This window comes from Caretta caretta, chromosome 2 (genome assembly GCF_965140235.1).
Source record: "Caretta caretta isolate rCarCar2 chromosome 2, rCarCar1.hap1, whole genome shotgun sequence".
NCBI lineage: Eukaryota > Metazoa > Chordata > Testudines > Cheloniidae > Caretta > Caretta caretta.
The window spans coordinates 179,826,037-179,845,285 of NC_134207.1; the positions used below are offsets into that span (position 1 = coordinate 179,826,037).

Here is a 19,249-nt window from a genome sequence, read left to right on the forward strand (position 1 = left end):
AAATTCACAATCTCCTGTTAGTTGGGCTGCAGCTGGTACTTTTCTGTCTGTCTGCCTACACCAAGGCCAAATTCTACTGACACTCTAGTTTTGTGTCCAGCTTATGGTGTTTGAGCCTACAAGATGGCTGTGGGTTATGCTAAGTCTATACACAAGATAGCTGTGAGTCATGTCAAGTCCAGGTCTCTAATTACAACCCAGTGGTTCTCGTTCTCCTCTCATACCAGCAAAACCAGGAGTAACTCCACTTGAGGCACTGGTGTATGAGAAAGCAGAATTAGACCCAATATGTAAAGCAGTGAAGTACTTTTCAGGTTGCCTGATGGGTGTCTGTAGGATTTCAGTACTGTCTGTCTGTGTAAGGTGGTGCTCAGCTGCTTTCAGAAAGGCATTACCAAGAGAACTCTGAATGGATACACCAGCCCCACAGAGAATCCAGGCTGTCCCAGCTGACCAGTAGAGATTTACATTTTTCATAAGAGAGTCCAGAGAAGCAGTGCTGAATGAGGTAACTGTAGTATAGGCTCATCCATTCAAGCATTGTCCAGATAATCAGATAACCAAGCAGCTGCTAGAGGGATTGGCTGAAATCCCATCCTGAAAAATCCAAATGGCAACAGAGGGTGATGCTCCTACCCATGCGGAGGATGAGCACAAAGATGCATATTTTTAATGAGCAGTTGTAGAAAGGACTCAGTTGGATCTCATGTTGTGATGCTTCCTTCTCGCTGTTTACTGGTGAGTGTAAGTATCAGAATCTGAAGCTGATGTAATGGGATGAAAACAACTCACGGGAATTGGGGGTTTAGGAGGATAGAAGCAACAATGATGGGAAATTAAATCACTTGCTTCTTGTCAAAGCAGCTGACTATGAGATAAGGGACCAAAGATTCCAAGAGGAGACTGTGCGCCACAGAGCTGCTGCCTTTAGGAAACAATAATTACCTTTTTGTCCCACCAAAAAGCTTGAGGGTTCATACAAATATGCTTATCAGATGAGAGCAAGGGTGATGGCTGATAAAGCACCAAGGTAAACAGTCCAGATAAACTTGGGCAGGAAAACTTTGAGGGGAAAACTATATTTAGAGGCACTCCCTGGAGAATCTAGCATAATTATAAGGGGACTGATTTCGCCCTCATGTACGCTGGTGTTAATTAGGATTGACTCCACTGAAGTGAGTGTAGTTAGCCTAATGAAAGAGAAAATGAGGCCCAGTGTGTATTTCCTATGTTACATCCATTTTTGGGACTCCCCCAGGAGGTTCCGGTTTCTATTATTTAGAAGGATGTGATACTCCTCTTGCACAGTTCTCTCCTCATTTTGCTTGTAGTCAGAAGCACAAAGCTACTTTATAGCAGAGGAAATAGGTATGAAATGAAAAGCTAATGAACATGAATGAAGAAAAGGATCAGTAGGCCATTTGGAAACTAGGCAGGGAAACCTAAGAGCTGTACACAATGGGCCTGATTCATCCCTGGGTTAGTGTAGTTTTACACAGCTTTAATCTATTGAAGTTACACAAGCAAAAAAAAAAAAAAAAAAGGAATAGAGCAGTGGTGATTCAGGGCCAATATGTATGTACAACATGAAGTCAGAGCTAACAAGATAGTGGGTGGAAGATGACATGGATGGTAAAAGCTACCTTGTGAAGAATAAGAGAGCCTGGGTAGAGAAGCTTGTAAGAGGGCTGAAGTCCATTTAAAAACCACAAGTGAATTGTGTTTTCTTTGCGAACGTCAGTGATTTTCAAACAAACAACTGACCGACCTCCCAGTAGGAGCAGCTCTGAAGTGACAGGGAGAGGAAGGATGCTCAAGTAGTAGCAATGTCCCTTGATGGGGGGGAAAAATATTTTTCCCAGCCCAAAGTATGAAGCATAGGGTCTGCAGTATGGCCAGATATTAAGGTGAGGGGATCAATTGCTCTATATAACCTTTTTTACAGTGGCACAGTAACAAATATGTTGCTGGCACAGCATCAAGGAGCTACTGATCAGGAAGGTGGCCATTAGCCCCACCATCATCAGGGAGAAAAGGGGAAGCCAGCAAGCATCAGCTCCAGGCAGAGAAGAATGTGGGAAACAGCAGCTTCCAGCTGGTATCTCTTGCTATCTCTGCTTACAATGCTTCCTACCCTTTTTCCTGACAGATCCAATATCCCAAGCATTTCTTCAGGCACTGTTTCTGTTTAAGCGAACCAATCAAAAAACAGAATTCATAGAATGAGACTTAAGTATACATCTAGGAATACAAAATGTAGGCCATACTTACAGGATGAGGGACTCCATTCTGGGAAGCCGTGACCCGGAAAAAGATTTGGGGGTCGTGGTGGATAATCAGCTGAACATGAGCTCCCAATGTGAGGCTGTGGCTAAAAAGCCTAATGTGATCTTGGGAGGCATAAATGGGGATTTCAAGGAGGAGCAGAGAGGTTATTTCATCTCCGTATTTGGCACTGGTGTGACCACTGTTGGAATACTGTGTCTAGTTCTGGTGCTAACAATTCAAGCAGGACGTTGAAAAATCAGAGAGGATTCAGAGAAGAGCCATAGAATGATTAAAGGATTCGGAATCATGCCATGTAGCGATAGACTCAAGAATGTCAATCTATTTAGCTTAACAAAGAGAAGGTTAAGGGGTGACTTGATTTACCTATATGGGGGACAAATATTTAACAGTGGGTTCGTCAATCTAGAAGAGAAAGGTATAGCACAATCCAGTGGCTGGAAGTTGAAGCTAGACAAATTCAGACTGGAAATAAGGTGTACATTTTTAACAATGAGAGTAATTAACCATTGGAACAATTTACCAAGAGTTGTGTCGATTTTCTATCACTGACCATTCTAAAACCAAGATTGGATGTTTTCTAAAAGATCTGCCCAAAGAATTATTTTGGGGAAGTTCAGTGGCCTATTCCTCGGGCTCCTGGATTTTTGAATGGGGTTTGATCCATTAGGCATGCTCTGAGCATGCCAACCAAATTTGGCCCTGGAAGGAAAATAGGCGGACAAACACCCCTCTTCCCCCAGTTCGTGGATTGTGCTGGGGCTTCGGCTGGAGATGGGTGTGTGGATTTCTAAAGCGAGGCAGCAGTGTGCATGCCCAGAGGTAGAAACTTAGATGCCTAGGGAACTTTTGCAGTCGAAACATAAGTACTGACTGAGTTTAGGCACCCACAGGGTTAGACAGCAGCTGAACAGGAGTTTTGTGGATCACAGTGGAACCTAAAACGGGAACTTAGGCACCTAAGTATCGTTGTGTATCTGGGCTCCTATGTCAGAACCTGTCCAGACCATTGGCGTTCTCTTTGCCAAGCCTTGTGCACAACTAAACTATGACCCTCTTCAGAGAGGGCAGGCCTGGAATTTATGACAACTGCAAACAGAAGATGTGATGTATTGAACAGATTATGTGGGAAAATTGGGATTCAGATGGCGACAGAATGTTATCAATAAAAAAAAATATGAAGGAGTAGCTTTTTGAGGACAATCATTTAGAAGCACAAAGGTACTTTGAGGTTTGTGAGGCAACTTTCAGATTCATTTCAGACATGGCACATGGAAAGAAATGGAGGGCATGGGCAAAAGATAGCTAAAGGGATGGTAGTGGGGTAAGAGGAACACATTAGGTGCCAAACAGGATAATAAGGAAACAGTGAGTCACCTCATTCATGTCAAAACATAGGAAGATGTAATCTAAATTATACATGTCTCAAACTTGAACTTTACCCTCTAGTGACAAACAGTTCAGCAAAAGATGTCAACACATAGCATTTATTGTTTAAAGTCCTTCTAATAGCAACACTGCAGGGTCATTTATCTTGAAGTGTAGCATTTAAATAAAGCATTAGACTCTTTGCTGCCTAAGCAGTTTTTTTGTTCTGTGTCAGTGTTGTAGCTTAATGTGTGTGTCAGGGTTAAGACATTCTGGATACTCCTTACATGATAACTAACTCTGTAGCCTTGAAAATTTCTCTGGCATGGACAGTAGTTTTCAGTCATGAATGTTATCTCCTTTAAGAAATGTATAAAATAAAATGTGGCAGCAGGGCAAAATATTTTACAGGCAAAGGGGCATTTAATAATAATAGAATAATAACTGCAAAAGGGAGAATGGATAAGTAAAAATGCAGAAATGCATTTGCAAAACAATACATAATGATTCTGCCACTGTTACTCATGTTGAGTAGCACTTACTCATGTGAATTAATTCCACTAACCATTAACTTCAATCAACTAATTATTAGAGCAGCAAGATAACAACTTCTGGCAGGTAGCTTATCCTCCTCATGGTATGTTGCCACCAGCAATTACTGCTTATCAACTAAAATTATGAAAAGAGCAGAATGGGTGGTAGAAAGAAATGTATGCTTCAGCAGCAAGGAAATCATGAATCTGTCAAAAGAGCTGTAAGACTTCTATGGGACTACTAGTGGAGAAAAGTACTACTCACTTTAAGTGAGGGTGGCAAAACTGGGCCTTGGTAGGTGATTACTGTTACTGATTAGCTGCATATAGTTATGCAAAAGCCTCCCTATTATTGCTGTTACTCCATCCTCTTTCTCCATGCCTCTTTGTTTGTTTCACAAATCTGTTAGACTGGAAGCCCTTTGAGGCAATGTTTGTAATTTACCATATATTTGTCCAGGGCCTACCACAAGCAGGCCCATACTGAGCTGGGGACTCCAAGCTCTGCTACAATATAAATAAGAAATACTACTACTAAAGACAGAAGCAGTGTTAAATATTGTGACGATCCCCAGTAATATTTGATTACATAGTGCTTCAAATCTCAACTACATCCATCATACGGTATACAGATTTGATAAAAATGTCAAGCATTTGTCAAATACTAAACTACATGCAACACGAGTGACTGAAAAATTGGAGTGCTTTTAAGAAGGTTTTCGATCTGGGAAAGAAGTAGGAAATGCACATCAGTCTTATCAAAATAACTAACCAGAAATTAAAAACTAATTACAAACTGGGCTAACGAGTAGAAATATCTGTCAAAATAAAATCTGTTTCTTCACAAGGTAGGATTATTATTAGTTTGTGTTACAGTAGCAGCTAGGGACCCTGTACAAACACATACTGATAGACAATCCTTGTTTCAGACAGCTTTCAATCTAAATGGCCATAACTAACAAAAGGTGGAAGGACCAGAGGCACAGGAAAGTGAAGTGACTGGCACAAGATAGCACAACAAGTTAGTGACAAAGGCAGGATTAGAACTCCGGTCTCCTGACTCTCAGAACCTATATCCTATTTACTAGACGGCATTCCCTCAAAACAACACACTATAAGCTTCCAATTATCCTTCCACCAGATATGACAAAAGAAAAAATGAAGTAAAAATGCACCTATGCTCAAATGTGGCTAAGAACAAGAAGTGAGCTTTATCTTGAAGTTTTACTACATGGCAAATGGATGAAATGCTGTGGCTTGATGGAGACCTAACAAAGCAAATCAAGCAAATAACTTCATTCACTTTGAGAGGGTGATTTGAAGAGTTTTTGTCTCTCCTCAGTCCTCTTCTCTTGCTGCTCTTTTCCAAGCCCCCACATTCATAGCTGTTGAAGGATTACATTTCTTTTGTCCTCCATAGTACACATTTCAAAATATTAGGTGATAAACAGAAATGACTGATGGCAACATAGCATGAAGAAGATAAGCTAAGCTACTTGCCAGCTGTTCTGTATATGCAGTGAAGAATTGTTAACCGATATTAGAGATGATAAAATCCCTACATTGTTTTGTATCTGTTGGACAACTGCCATGTTAGATATATCGTATAGGAATAATCATTGTTGCTCTCATCGGTAGGTGCAATGGAAAGTTACCAGCCTGATAACCATCTGTAATCTAAAATCAGTAATCACCTGCCTCCCTCCAGCCCAACTACTCACTTGGGCTCTGAATCAATGACAGTGGAGTCAATAGATGACTCTCTTTGACTTCAGTGGGCACTGGATTGAGCCCTTGGAATGGAAAAGAAAACAAACCAACCCCAACACATTATCTATGAACTATCCCTCATTTTCCATCTGTGGTATAGATGCTGCTACTGGGATAAATGCTAAACTCAGTTATACCTGTGCAGACCCATGTTGTTTGGCCAAATCAAAAGGTGAAGATAGTGAAGGCTGGGTCAGTAATGTGTCTTTGAATTGGCATTAGAGAGTCTAAGGGGGTCTAAATTGGTGTGATTCATAGATTTTTAAGACCAAAACGATCATCTACTCTGACTTCCTGCATATCACAGGCCACGGGACTTTCCTGAATTACTTCTTCAAATCCAATAGCTTTTGCTGAGTTAGAGCCTGCGTTTTAGAAAAACATCCAGTCTTGATGGGGGTGGAGGCGGGGGGTGGGGTTCCAGTGCTGGAGAATCCACCAGAATCATTAGTAAGTTGTTACAGTGGTTAACTGACCTCACTTAACCTCTCCTTATTTGTAGTCTGCTTCAACCTCCAGCCATTGGATTTTGTTAAACCTTTGTCTGCTAGATTGAAGAGCCCGCTGCTATTAAATTTCAGTTTTCCATGTAAGTATTTATAGATGTGATCAAGTCACTTCTTGACCTCCTCTTTGGTAAGCAAAATAGACTGAAGCTCCTTGAGTCTTTCACTTGCCTGGAAGACATGGAAGCAGGTACAAGAGAAGACTGGGTGGGACCTACTTAACTTATAACTTCCCGATAGCTGCATTGTCACTTAACGAATACGTAAAAGCAGTTCATAGAGTTGTCTTTCTACTTGATAGGAGTAATGTATGTTTATGATGCGGGCACTGTAAAAGTTATGATTTAACTATTTGTTTCCCTGCGTTTATGTGCTTGGATTTGGTAAATAATGTGATGGGTATGAATACAGTTGTCACCTAGCAATGTTGTTGTTTTTAAGCAATTATCTTTTGCTTTTGGAATTTTACTGTATTCTATGCCTAGATAGTATGGGAACACCACCATAAAATAACTGAGGTAAATGGAGACTGGGCTTTTCTTTGTTTAGTTTAAAAAATCTATTATGTGTTTAAAAAGTGGCTGCTCTGCACATCCCATAACTTGTTCCCTAATACTTATTATGCATAAGCATATCTCTGTCAACACTGTGGCAGAGTTAAAATGGGAGTACATATAATTTTGAAATTGATTTACTCAGAATAGGCTTCAGAGTATATTGATTGATTTAAAAAGTCCTTAATTTAACATGCATTTGTATAACTGAACCAACAACATTCATTTAGGGACGTTTCAGCATGTATGGAGATTTGTAAGCAAACAACGACGTAGGAACTGAGGTTCAAGTTCCATAAGCAGCTTTTTTGGAATTATTGCCATCACGGTCAAGAAATTTAGGCCCTAAAATTTTGTCTATCTTAAAATCTGTTAAGCTGTGTGCAAAAATATTTTTCTTAGACAAACCAACAAGCATGGTCAAAGCACTAAAAGATAATAATTTATTTGTGATTTTTAAAAAAAGAGTAATAAAATGATACCATTTTACATAGCAGCTTGCACCCCAACGTGCATTAAAAATTGTGGTTGTGATCCTGCAAATCCTTACTTTATGCAGACAATGAAATTTCTCATGTGAATAAGGACTATTCATGGGAGTAAGAATTTACAGGACAATATCCATATACATACAGAACCACTGAAATTCATCCATCTCTGGAACTGAAAGGCAGCAAGCTGGATGTTGGATCACAGTGATTACAAGTAAAACTGTATGTGACCACCCCTATCTTTATACAAATTGTCATGAGATCTTTAAAATTGATACAGACATTCAAGGACTAGGGCAGGAGTGGGAAAACTACTGTCTGGGGGCAACATCCGACCCTTCAGACGTTTTAATCTGGCCCTTGAGCTTCTGCTGAGGAGCGGGGTCCAGGGCTTGCCCTGCTCCACGCGGCTCCAGAAAGCAGCAGCATGTCCTCTCTCTGGCTCCTAAGCATGGGGCAGCCAAGGGGCTCTGCACACTTCCCCCACCCCAACCACCACCCCCGCAGCTCCCATTGGCTGGGAACCACAGCCAATGGGAGCTGCAGGGGAGGCACCTGCGGACAGGGCAACATGCAGAGCTGCCTGGCTGCACAGGAGCCAGAAGGGGGACATGCTGTTGCTTCCAGGAGCTGCTTGAGGTAAAGTCTGCACCCCTGACTCCCTCCCCTAGCCCTGATCCCCCTCCTGCCCTCTGAGCCCCTCAGTCCCAGCCCAGAGCACCCTCCTGCACCCCAACCCCTCATCCCCAGAACCCTTACCCCCTTCCACACCCCAACCCCCCAATTTCGTGATCATTCATGGCCCGCCATACAATTTCCATACCTAGATGTGGCCCTCAGGCCAAAAAGTTTGCCCACCCCTGAGCTAGGGCACTGATTTTCAAAAGTAACTATAGATTTTTGGATTCCTCAGTATTCGGGAGACCATCTTGAGATGGTTTTCAGAAACTGCTTAGAACCTGCCCTCTGTCCCTCTACGGTGTCTGAAGCTGGGCACCAAATATCATAAGTCACTTGAAAATCTTTGCCTTTATTTTTAGGATTGTAGCAGAAATATCCACATAAAATAAAATGCACAGTATTCAAAATCCTGTGCTCCCTTTCTCCCTCTTCTGGTTCTTCAGAAATATTTAGCAAACATATAAAGTCCCATTCTTAGGAGCTGATTCAAAGCCCACTGAAGTCAACGGGAGTCACTTTACAGTACAAAAGTCACTATCACCACTAGTGCTGATATGAACTTTTGGTGGCAGACACAGCAAAGAGACCAGCGATTAAATAAGCATTGGAAGGGAAGCTCTCCTGCCCCTCAAAAGCATTCCTTCCAAGTCAGAGTTGAGGTATACTTGCTGACCTTTAGGAAAACTATATTATATAAATAACAGTATAAATGGTGATGAGTACATAGCATTTTATTAAAAAATAATTTTTAATAGTCTAAAAGTGAGTAGTGAAATTGTGTGTGTATGTGTGTGTGTATATATATATATATATATATATATATATATATATATATATATATATATAATTTGCAGGATCTGGGCCTGAATTGATACTTGTAAAATAGGTAAACAAACATGTTTGTTTACAAAATATTTTGTAAATTTACACCACCCTGTATATTTATTTAAAACTAGAAAGCCCTCCTTCCTACAAAAAATAAAATAAACACAATTAAACACCCTCCCTCCCACAAATGCCGGTATAACAAAACATCTTTCAACTGCAACAGTGAATTCCTGTTTAGCTAGCGTTGACTGTTCTCTCTTCTTGGATAAACTTGAGAGCAGCAGTAAGAGGCTCTTGGGGTGGTTTTATAATTCCCTTTTCTCTTCTCTACATCCCTTCCACCATCTCTTTTCTTTCTGGTTATGTCATTACATGACTTAAATATGAATCGAACATATACGTCTGGGGCTTTATATTTGCATTTTTCACATCTGGTTTGTATCTTTATAGTTTTAAAACATTATCCTAATTTAATCAAAAAATAATAAAACCTTAAAACTCAAGTTAATCTAAAATTTGTACTAAACAGCTATCACCACACTCAGGTTACAAACATCAGGCCAGAGCACCCAACACCCCCCATCCACAGTAACAAACCATGGGAGAGGCCAAGAGGAAAGAAGTCTGTGAGGATACTGAAGTATCATGGCTTTACTGGTGTCAAGTATCAGGGAGTAGCCATGTTAGCCTGTAGCCACAAAAACAAGGAGTCCAGTGGCACCTTAAAAACTAACAGATTTATTTGGGTTTATAGCTTTCATGCATCTGAAGAAGTGGTTTTTTTACTAATGAAAGCTTATGCCCAAATAAATCTTTAAGGTGCCTCCGGACTCCTTGTTGTTTTTATGGCTTTACTGGGACTCTCTTTGGCTGTGGGGTATTCCCACCATGCAGGCAGGGGGAAAGACAATATAGCCACAGGCTTTCCTGCCCCTCCTAATGCTGTGCTCTCCATTCCCTGCTCTCAGCTTGCTCAACATGATCATCTCAAACCCCACAGATCCCAACCTTGCAAAACACTTTCTTTCTATGGGGTCTTGACTTGGGGAAAGGATGGACAATGCTGTGGAAGCAGATGAGTCATTCCCTTCCACATAGGAAGGGTGGGGTTCACATGTGGAGGGGAACTTCCATGTGCTGATCTTGGAGGCATGATCTGGCCAGTGATATCACTGTCATTCACAATACAGTTTATGGCCCTAGACCTGCAATTTAGCATTTTAAGGTGGTTAGTAATTTTTACTCAGTACCATGAACTAAGTCACCCTGAATTATTTAATCCGCTCGAGCACACCATTATCACTAGGGCCCTACCAAATTCATGGCCATGAAAAATTCATAATGGACTGTGAAATCTGGTCTCCCCACGTGAAATCAGGTCTTTTGTGTACTTTTACCATATACTGTACTGATTTCACAGTGAGACCAGCGTTTCTCAAATTGGGTATTCTGACCCAAAAGGGTGTTGCAGGGGGATGTTGCAAGGTTATTTTAGGTGGTCATGGTATTGCCACCCTTACTTCTCTGCTGCCTTGAGAGCCGGGCAGCTGGAGAGTGGTGGCTTTTGGCCAGGCACTCAGCTCTGAAGGCAGTGCCCCACCAGCAACAGTGCAGAAGTAAGCGTGGCAATACCACACCATGCCACCCTTACTTCTGTGCTGCTGTCTTCAGAACTAGGTGGCCGGAAAGTGGCGGTGGCTGACCGAGGGCCCAGCTTTGCAGACAACAGTGCAGAAGTAAGGGTAGCAGTACAGCAACCCTCCCTACAATAACCTTGCGACTCCCCCCTCACAATTCCTTTTTGAGTCAGGACCCCTACAATTACAACACTGTGACACTTCAGCTGAAATCATGACATTTACAAATTTAAAAATCCTATGACTGTGAAATTGACCAAAATGAACTGTGAATTTGGTAGGGCCCTAATTATCACCAAGAACTTCATAGTAACTGAGCATAAAACTTCCTACTCCAAAGGACAGGCTGCCATCTTCTCTACCTGATGTAGAGGGCCTAAAATGCTAAGTAGCAGGATGATCTGAATCCTGCTTATCCTTTTTTGAGTGGAAATTGTGTTCCACATAGAGACATGAGAGGTTTCTAGGTGGTCATGGATCAACTTTTATGCTCACTGTTACTATGAAGTTCTGAGCAGGGCTATGCCTAGAGGGTTGCAGGGCCTGGGACATAGGCACTGAGTTTCTATCTGCAGCCCAGGCCCCAGCCCCACTCCACCCCTTCCCCCAAGGCCCTGCCCCACCTCTTCCCCTCCCAGTTCCGCCCTACCCCTGAGCATGCTGTGCCCTTGCTACTTCCCCCTCCCCCCAGCGCCTCCAGACACTGTGAAACAGCTGATTGGCAATAGGTGGTGGTGCTCATCCACAGGTAGGAGGCACTGGGGGAAGGGGGAGGTTCGTAGGGGGGCTCCTCCTCACCTCTCTGTCTGCCTTCTCATGAAGTGCTGGGCTCCCCAAAGCGCAGGGCCCCGGGGCAGTTATCCCGATTTGCCATACCCTAGAAATGGCTCTGGTTCTGAGTTACAATTAGGGCTCTACCAAATTCACAGTCCATTTTGGTCAATTTCACTGTCATAGGATTTTGAAATTTTGTAAATTTCATCTATTTAAATCTGAAGTGTTACAGTATTGTAATTGTAGGGGTCCTGACCCAAAAAGGAATCGGGGGGGGGGGGGGGGAGTCGCAAGATTATTGTAGGTTTCAGAGTAGCAGCTGTGTTAGTCTGTATCTGCAAAAAGGAAAGGAGTACTTGTGGCACCTTAGAGACTAACAAATTTATTTGAGCATAAACTTTTGTGAGCTACAGCTCACTTCACTGGATGCATACCTCTGATGAAGTGAGCTGTAGCTCACGAAAGCTTATGCTCAAATAAATTTGTTAGTCTCTAAGGTGCCACAAGTCCTCCTTTTCTTTTAAAGGTTATTGTAGGGAGGGTTGCAGTATTGCTACCCTTCTGCACTGCTGCCTGCAGAGCATGGATCTGTTGCAAAATCATTCATCACAGACAGAGACAATGAAAAGCTTCTTAAAAATTATGTTAGAGGAAAAGTACTGAGTTTCTCTCTTTTATTCTGTATGTTTTTAGTGATTTTTTTTAAATACACAAAATGGAGATAGTAGGAAGAGACATATAATCATAGCGTGGGAAAATGTAGACTGTAAAACCCAAAGGATTAAATGAATAAAGTAAAAGAATTGCTTGTCCCCTATTTCGCAGGTGCTGGTAAATACTCACCATTCCTTCAGCGATACTTTGCAGATTATCTTGGGGCTTCTTGCAGATGCAAATTGGGTGTGTGGCCAGCAGGAGGAAGGAAGAGGAAGTGAGAGCTGCAGCAGCAGAATGTGTGTTTCAGTCTGATGATGGGATAGAGTCAGAAACACCAAAACAGCAGCGGTAAAAAGCCCAACTTCAATGGTGGGAGAGGCGCGGGCCGGGGAAAGGAAACGGCGGAGCTGCCAGGCGCTCGCTGCCGCAGGGCAGCAAACTTCACCCCGGCTCCACTCTGCACTTGGCTGCTGGGGGTGAAGGTGGTGCCTGGGTTTTTAAGGTACTTTCGTTTCCGTTTGGGCAGGTCTGCGGGGGGATGCAGGGTGGGCTGAGAAGGCTCTCGGGGAGAGGGGTGCGGGGTGGGGGGAGGCGCCGCGGTAGGGGGTGCCCCTGGCAGTGCAGTGGGGGGAGAGGGGAGCACGTTGCTGTGGACGCTGGAGGGGCCGGGGGGGGCCGCCGTGGGAGGAGGAGGAGGGGGGTAGGATGCTGGCTGTGTGTGTGGGGGGGGGGGGTGGCAGGCGGCTGCAGGAGGAGAGCCCGCACCTGGCTGAGGCTGCGGGGGAGGGTTGGTGGGAGACGTGCCCGCCTCGGGGGGGAGCGTGGCCCCGGCTGTGCTGGGGAAGGGGGAAGCGGCTGACATCGCGCTGAGGAAGAGGAAACGCAGCCGCCCTCCCTCGTGCTTGTCAGCGCGCCCGCCCGCCCCGTGTCGCGGCCGGGGCAGCCTGGGGGGCAGGCGGGGCGGGGGCGGGGGCGCAGCCTCCCTGCCCTTTGCGGGCGGCGCGCTGCTTTGCCTCCCCGGCCCCGGGCGCTGGGAGCAGCGCTTCGCTCCTTGCCCTCAGCCGCTAGCCCGGCCCCCTTTTCCCAAACTGCCCTTCCACTCGCCCCCCCCCCCCCGCTCCCGTGACACTACCTGCCCCCGCGCGTCCCCCCCTTCTGCCCCCCGCCTCTCATCCCTGCCCTGTCCTCCTCCGACCCAGCCACTCTCCAGAAACAGGAGGTTTTGGTGCGTGTGTGCTGTTTTTGTCATTTTTTTTTGCGGGGGGGGGGAGGGGGTTGTTGGTTGATGTCTCCCCAGCCACCCGCAGATCCCTCTCTGCTGGTCCTGTTGTTGCAAAGTGCTGGGCCGTGGCAACTTGGTCTTACAGACAGTTGACCTCATAAAGTGGGTTGGGAACATCTGTGTTAGCAATTGCGTGTACTCTGCAAATGCACTCAGGCAAACACAAGGCTGTCTGCAGAGCAGTCACTTGTGCATGTAGCTCTAATGCATAGAGGGGATCATTCTGAAGGTTTGATGTGCTCTTTAATATGTTGGTGGAAGAGGATGGTTGAACTAAGATTCTTTTCTTGCTCTGCTTTTCCCCCCCACCCCATCATATATTTGAAGCTTGAAGATTAAGGGTTCCCTGCACACAAACTTGTACTGGTTTAGTAAAGCTGATACAAGAATGGATGCTCTTTTTTCTTCTTCTGTTTAAGAATGGCTTATTTTGGTTTAGTTTATATCTGTTCCTAATCTGTACAAGATAAAATAAAATAAACTTGGTTTAAACCGAACCAAGAGTTGCTGGTGCCAAATGAGTTTAAAAAGAAACCTTAAGTTTAAGCAGTGCAACTCTGCATGTAGTCCAGCCCTTAGTTCATTGTTGTTAATTAGTCACCTTCTTCTGAGTTCATGCCTCTTCCCTTTGCCAAGAACTTTTACTCAGTATTCAAGAGCTCTCAGTAGGGGTTGCCTTTTCTAAGATCTGTCCGCATAGCAATAAATATGATCTGACTGAGGATGCATTTCATATAAAATTATTGTACTGGAATGTGGCTGGGAATTATGCATAGCCATGGCATACAACCCCTTAAACCAAGTGGGTATGAAATACCCAAGTGGGTATGTAAGTGGATTGTGCAGTTTTTTGGCTTCAAGTCCGTACAAAGTTTATTTTTGAATATATTTCCCTTGCAGAACTAACACAACTGTCCAGCTCTCCCCTGAGAATGTATAAGAAATTTCAAAGTTCCTGAAAAATAACTGAGTACATTTTGCAAAAAGAAAAGGAGTACTTGTGGCACCTTAGAGACTAACCAATTTATTTGAACATAAGCTTTCGTGAGCTACAGCTAAAAGAAAAGGAGTACTTGTGGCACCTTAGAGACTAACCAATTTATTTGAGCATAAGCTTTCGTGAGCTACAGCTCACTTCAATGAGCTGTAGCTCACAAAAGCTTATGCTCAAATAAATTGGTTAGTCTCTAAGGTGCCACAAGTACTCCTTTTCTTTTTGCGAATACAGACTAACATGGCTGTTACTCTGAAACCTGTCATTATGCAAGAATACATTTCAGAAGCACCATATTTTATTATTACTTTTATAAGCCTGTCTTTTAACCTGCCAAGGGTGAAATGTGGGACAAACACCCTGAAGAGAGAGCCAAAGATGATAATAGTGCCAGAAGTGTATAATGTGTTAACTTTAGTGCAGACAATATTGTCTATAATCTGAGCTTCATGATATAGCATTTTGATGTAAATACATATACTCGAAATATGTTCATAAATATCTCATTTTTCTTTAGATTTTGAGCCTAGGTTGTCGGAGTGTCCCTTATTAAGATCCTTATCAAGGGAAAAGTTGAGAAAGAACTAGAACTAAATCCTTTATTATTCACAACTGGGATGTGGGGTAGACAATTGGATTATCTATCTCATCAATGGGTACCAAACCATGCTCTTTCTAGATGTTAGAAATCATTCAGTGTTCATGCAAATTGGCTTCTTTGCAGTTACATACCTACTAGATCACTCAACCCATGTTGAATATTTCTCAATGCAGAAAAATACCTGCTTTTTTCATAAGACTCATTTCACTCTGTCTTGAGTTCAGAAGATCAGAAGTGTTGTGTTTTCCAAGCCACCCAGTTCCATGGTGGAAAATCTGTTTAATTCTAGTGGTATACCTAACAGCTGTAATCTGGCTGTGTAATAGTAATTAGGTAGGGAGGAGAAAGAGAACTAGTGGTAATTTACTGGTAAACCTCCCTGTGGTATAGCATTAAGGAAGCATGTGTGACAACACACATTTTAGGGAGTGATTAAATCATCTTGCAGCAACTTTTAAAATTCACTTGGGTTAGTTGGGTAATAAAGGTTAGTATCATGTTGCTGCATTAACTGTATTAAACAGGTACTGTTGGCAGATACTGCAGTTAGTGTAACCCTTTGATCATTTCATCTGATGTAGTAAACTAGAGATATACCTAATTATCAGTTTCTCCAGGCAGTGAAGCTGTGCATTTAAATGGGTTAATAATTTTTTGTAATCCTATTGAGAATCACAGTGCAGCATCATACAATTTGTGTCTTCTCTGTAGGTTGCAGTTTAGGTAAGAGTGTGGCTGTCTGAGTTTCCTTTGTGAGCAGCAGAAAAGAAATTGAGGATTTCTACCCTTTTGATCTTGAATTTTCCAGAAGTTGTTGAATTATGCTAGGAAAAATATGATAGAATTAAAGCTGAATGGATTTTGATGGCTGAGTAGGTGGACTATTTTACTGATTAATGCTAGAACAATTGTATTTTTATCAATGAAAGTACCTACGGTTTAACAATATATTTTATAGATTATATATGTAGAATATTTTTAGAAATGCAGTAGATTAATGCAAAACAATACTTCAACAATGATCTACTCCGTTCCATCTCTCAGCATTTAAGTGGATTGCATTGTGTTCATTGTACTGACAGAGGTGATTTGATTTTTTTTCCTTATTGTTAACTTGTCACATGCTCTCTACCGGTGTATAACCGAAAAAGTAAGTACTACCGGAGGTTTAACTGTTACTGAAATACTGCTGCATGTATGACACTTCCTTATAGCATTGCCCTTCTGTGGCAAATTGCAGATCTACAGTGCTGATGCTCCACCCTTCCTTCCGCTCTTTGTTTACTCTCCTAATAGAAATCTCTTTGATTATAAGGTTTGAGTTCACATATTTTCTTTGCCATGAAGTTCAGTCTTTTGAAAGGTGTTTGGGTGTGATCTCATGTTTTCCATGCTGACACAGGCAATGCCTGGACATTTAAATATTGTTTCTTTCGTTAAATTTAGTAGATGTATTTAGTGCATGTGAAAGTGAGAGACTTGATATCCTTGGGTATAACTGACTAGTGCAAGCTTTCCCAAACAGCTCTTCCAGTCCACCTCCACACTGAGATGCAGTATGTACCTCCTGTTACTCCAGAATTGGGTCTCACCTCTGTTGAGTAGATTGTCAATCATAGCACTAAAGTCTTTTGTGGTTCTGTGACTTTGATAAGGATCTATTTGAGATAGTCATGAGGCCATCAAACACAATTTCCTTCCCAAGTTGTGACCCTTTTATCACTTGAATTCAGGTCTCCAGAAGTAAGTGATGCATTTTGCTGTTGATAAATAGGATAGGGTTTAGAGAAGAGCCACAAATATGATTAAAGGATTGGAAAATATGGTTTATAGACTCAATCTGTTTAGTTTGACAAAGAGAAGGTTAAGGGGTGACTTGATCACGGTCTATAAGTACCTATATGCGGAACAGATATTTGACAATAATCAAATTTGATAATAGAGGGCATTTCACTCTAGCAGACCAAGGTACAGTAAGATCCTGAAGTTAGACAAAGTCAGACTAGAAATAGGGCACATTTTTTTTTAACCAATGAGGGCAATTAAACATTGGAACTATGGTGATGGTAGATTCACCATCACTGGCCATTTTAAAATCAAGATTGGATGTTTTTAAAAGATATATGCTCTAGTTCAGACAGAAATTAATTCAGGGAAGTTCTATGGCTTGTATTATACAGGAGGTTGGACCTGATAATCACAATTGTCTCTTTGGGCCTTATAAATCTCTGAATTATAGTCAATGAATCTTTTTGTCTGGCTTAGGTTCATGTGTGCTATATGTCCTTATCAAAGTATTTTAAAAAATACTCTCGTAAAATGGATTTTAAGAATCCTGGAGACTGAAGTCTGCCATTCATCCACAGAAAAGGCAGTGGCAATGCAAACTTCTCCACATTGCCTTGCCAATGTACATCAGCACTGTTCTGAAGGGACCACTTGTAGGGGGGAGAGAGTAGTTCAAGTCTCCATGCCTGTGTCAAGCTATTGCATGGGTCTTTGCTGTACGTGATCTTTTTATCACAAGTTTTGCAAGACACAAACGGGTGATTTATGGATAGGTTGGCAGCCCTAATATTAAATTTCCTTGTTGTTATCCAGTTGTTGTTAGAACAGAATCGGAAACCGAATGCTACAAGGAATTGGTAATGTGTTTTACCTCTCTCGCTCATTCAGGTCTAGTACTAAGGCATTGATTTCTGAAACTGTGGTCTGTGTATCACCATTAGTTTGTGGAACACTTGCTGATGGGCCAAGGAGAAGTGGTGGTTACATGCCGTTTGCTCCTTCTCCTTGCTTCTGTCTGCCAAACAGCATTAAAAGTCAGCTAAAAATTTATTAAATATTTTCTGGTATCAATTTTCCATGTAAACAACTGCTGTAGTGGCAATAGGGATGTTATTGATGGACAGTGGAAAGAAAATAGATCTGTGGAATTAATTGTGAATGAGAGTGGAGGGGTCCCTTTCTGCTAAGATATAGCCCATACTGTGAAGAAGTTTGGGAACCTCTGCTCTTAGCCATTACCTTAGAATGGTCATTTGGCCTATGTACAGTGAGTTAGTTTCAGTCCAGTTCTAGTGGACAAGATAAACTGTGGTGGTGTGAGTTTTCCTTTGGAGTTGTCTAGTTGGCAATGGAGAATATTTGGTGTGTGTTACACATACTAGTGTACACTCCTTGTCAGTATAGATGCAGCCTAAGTGTACATCTACACAGTCCATGGCAGTAAGCCTCCCAGCCTGGGTCAACAAGACTCAGACTTGTGAGGTTCCCACTAGTGCTCTAAAAATACCTATGTAGACAGCATCTTGAAGTTGCAGCTTGAGCTGGAGTGTGGGCTTTGAAGCCCACCTCCTCTCCCTTAGCGTGGTATGAGATGGGAGAAGGTAAAGCAGGAAAGAGCATATGGGGAGATCCATATTGCTCTAACAAGGACACTGGGGACTCCTTTCTAATCCAGGGGAAAAGTGTGTGTGTGTACCTTTTGTACAGCGTCTGGTACACAGTGGTTAAAAAGCTTCTGATCTTGCCAAATTATTTTTGTATTTGGTGTGACACAAAAAGTGTGTGTGAAATCACTACCTTACCTCTCACTCCAAACTCACAATCATTTCTTACCACTCTTTTCCAACCCTGCAGTGCGAATAGGAAAAAGGTATTAGGGTACAGACATTGTATCAAGTTTCATGCTTGTGTGCATTAAAATAGGCTGACTATAAATTCCTGGAAAACATTTTTTTTTTTTAAATCACATATTAAATCTGAATTGTAATTAAGGGGGTATTCAATTTACTAAATTTTGGTAAACATTGCTTTTTCCTCCTCATTTCCCTACCTGCCCCTTTATTATTTATTTATGTTACCATAGTGCTTAGGAGCCCCAGTCATGGATCAGGAGGACCCCATTGTGCTAAGTGCTGTACAAACACAAACCAAAGAGAGAGCGAGCCCCTGTTCCAAATCTAAGGAGTGGTCTACACTAGAAAATTAGATCGACCCAGCTACATTGCTCAGGGGTGTGAAAAATCCATACCCCAGAATGACATAGTTAAGATGACCTAAATTCCCATGTAGACAGTGCAAGATCAATGGATCTTCCGTCAACCTAACTATTGCCTCTTCGGAAGGTGGATTAACTACCTTGATGGGAGAACTCCTCCCGTTGCTGTCTAAGTGTCTACACTGAAACGCTACAGTGGTGCAATTACAACGCTGCAGCTGTGTTGCTGTAGCTTTTTAAGTGTAGATATAAAGTAAGTATAAGACCAGAGACGACAGATGGAT

The 19,249-nt window shown here is 42.4% G+C and overlaps 1 protein-coding gene across 2 annotated transcripts in view; it reads left to right on the forward strand.

Annotated features, from left to right (window-relative positions):
* The first annotated feature begins 12,416 nt into the window (after window positions 1-12,416).
* ELMO1 (engulfment and cell motility 1) overlaps window positions 12,417-19,249 on the forward strand; it is a 421,610-nt gene continuing 414,777 nt past the window's right edge. For both annotated transcript variants that reach the window (XM_048839200.2, XM_048839201.2), the window contains exon 1: window positions 12,417-12,587. The gene's annotated coding sequence lies outside the window, so the exon portion shown is untranslated. The remainder of the gene's footprint in view (window positions 12,588-19,249) is intronic.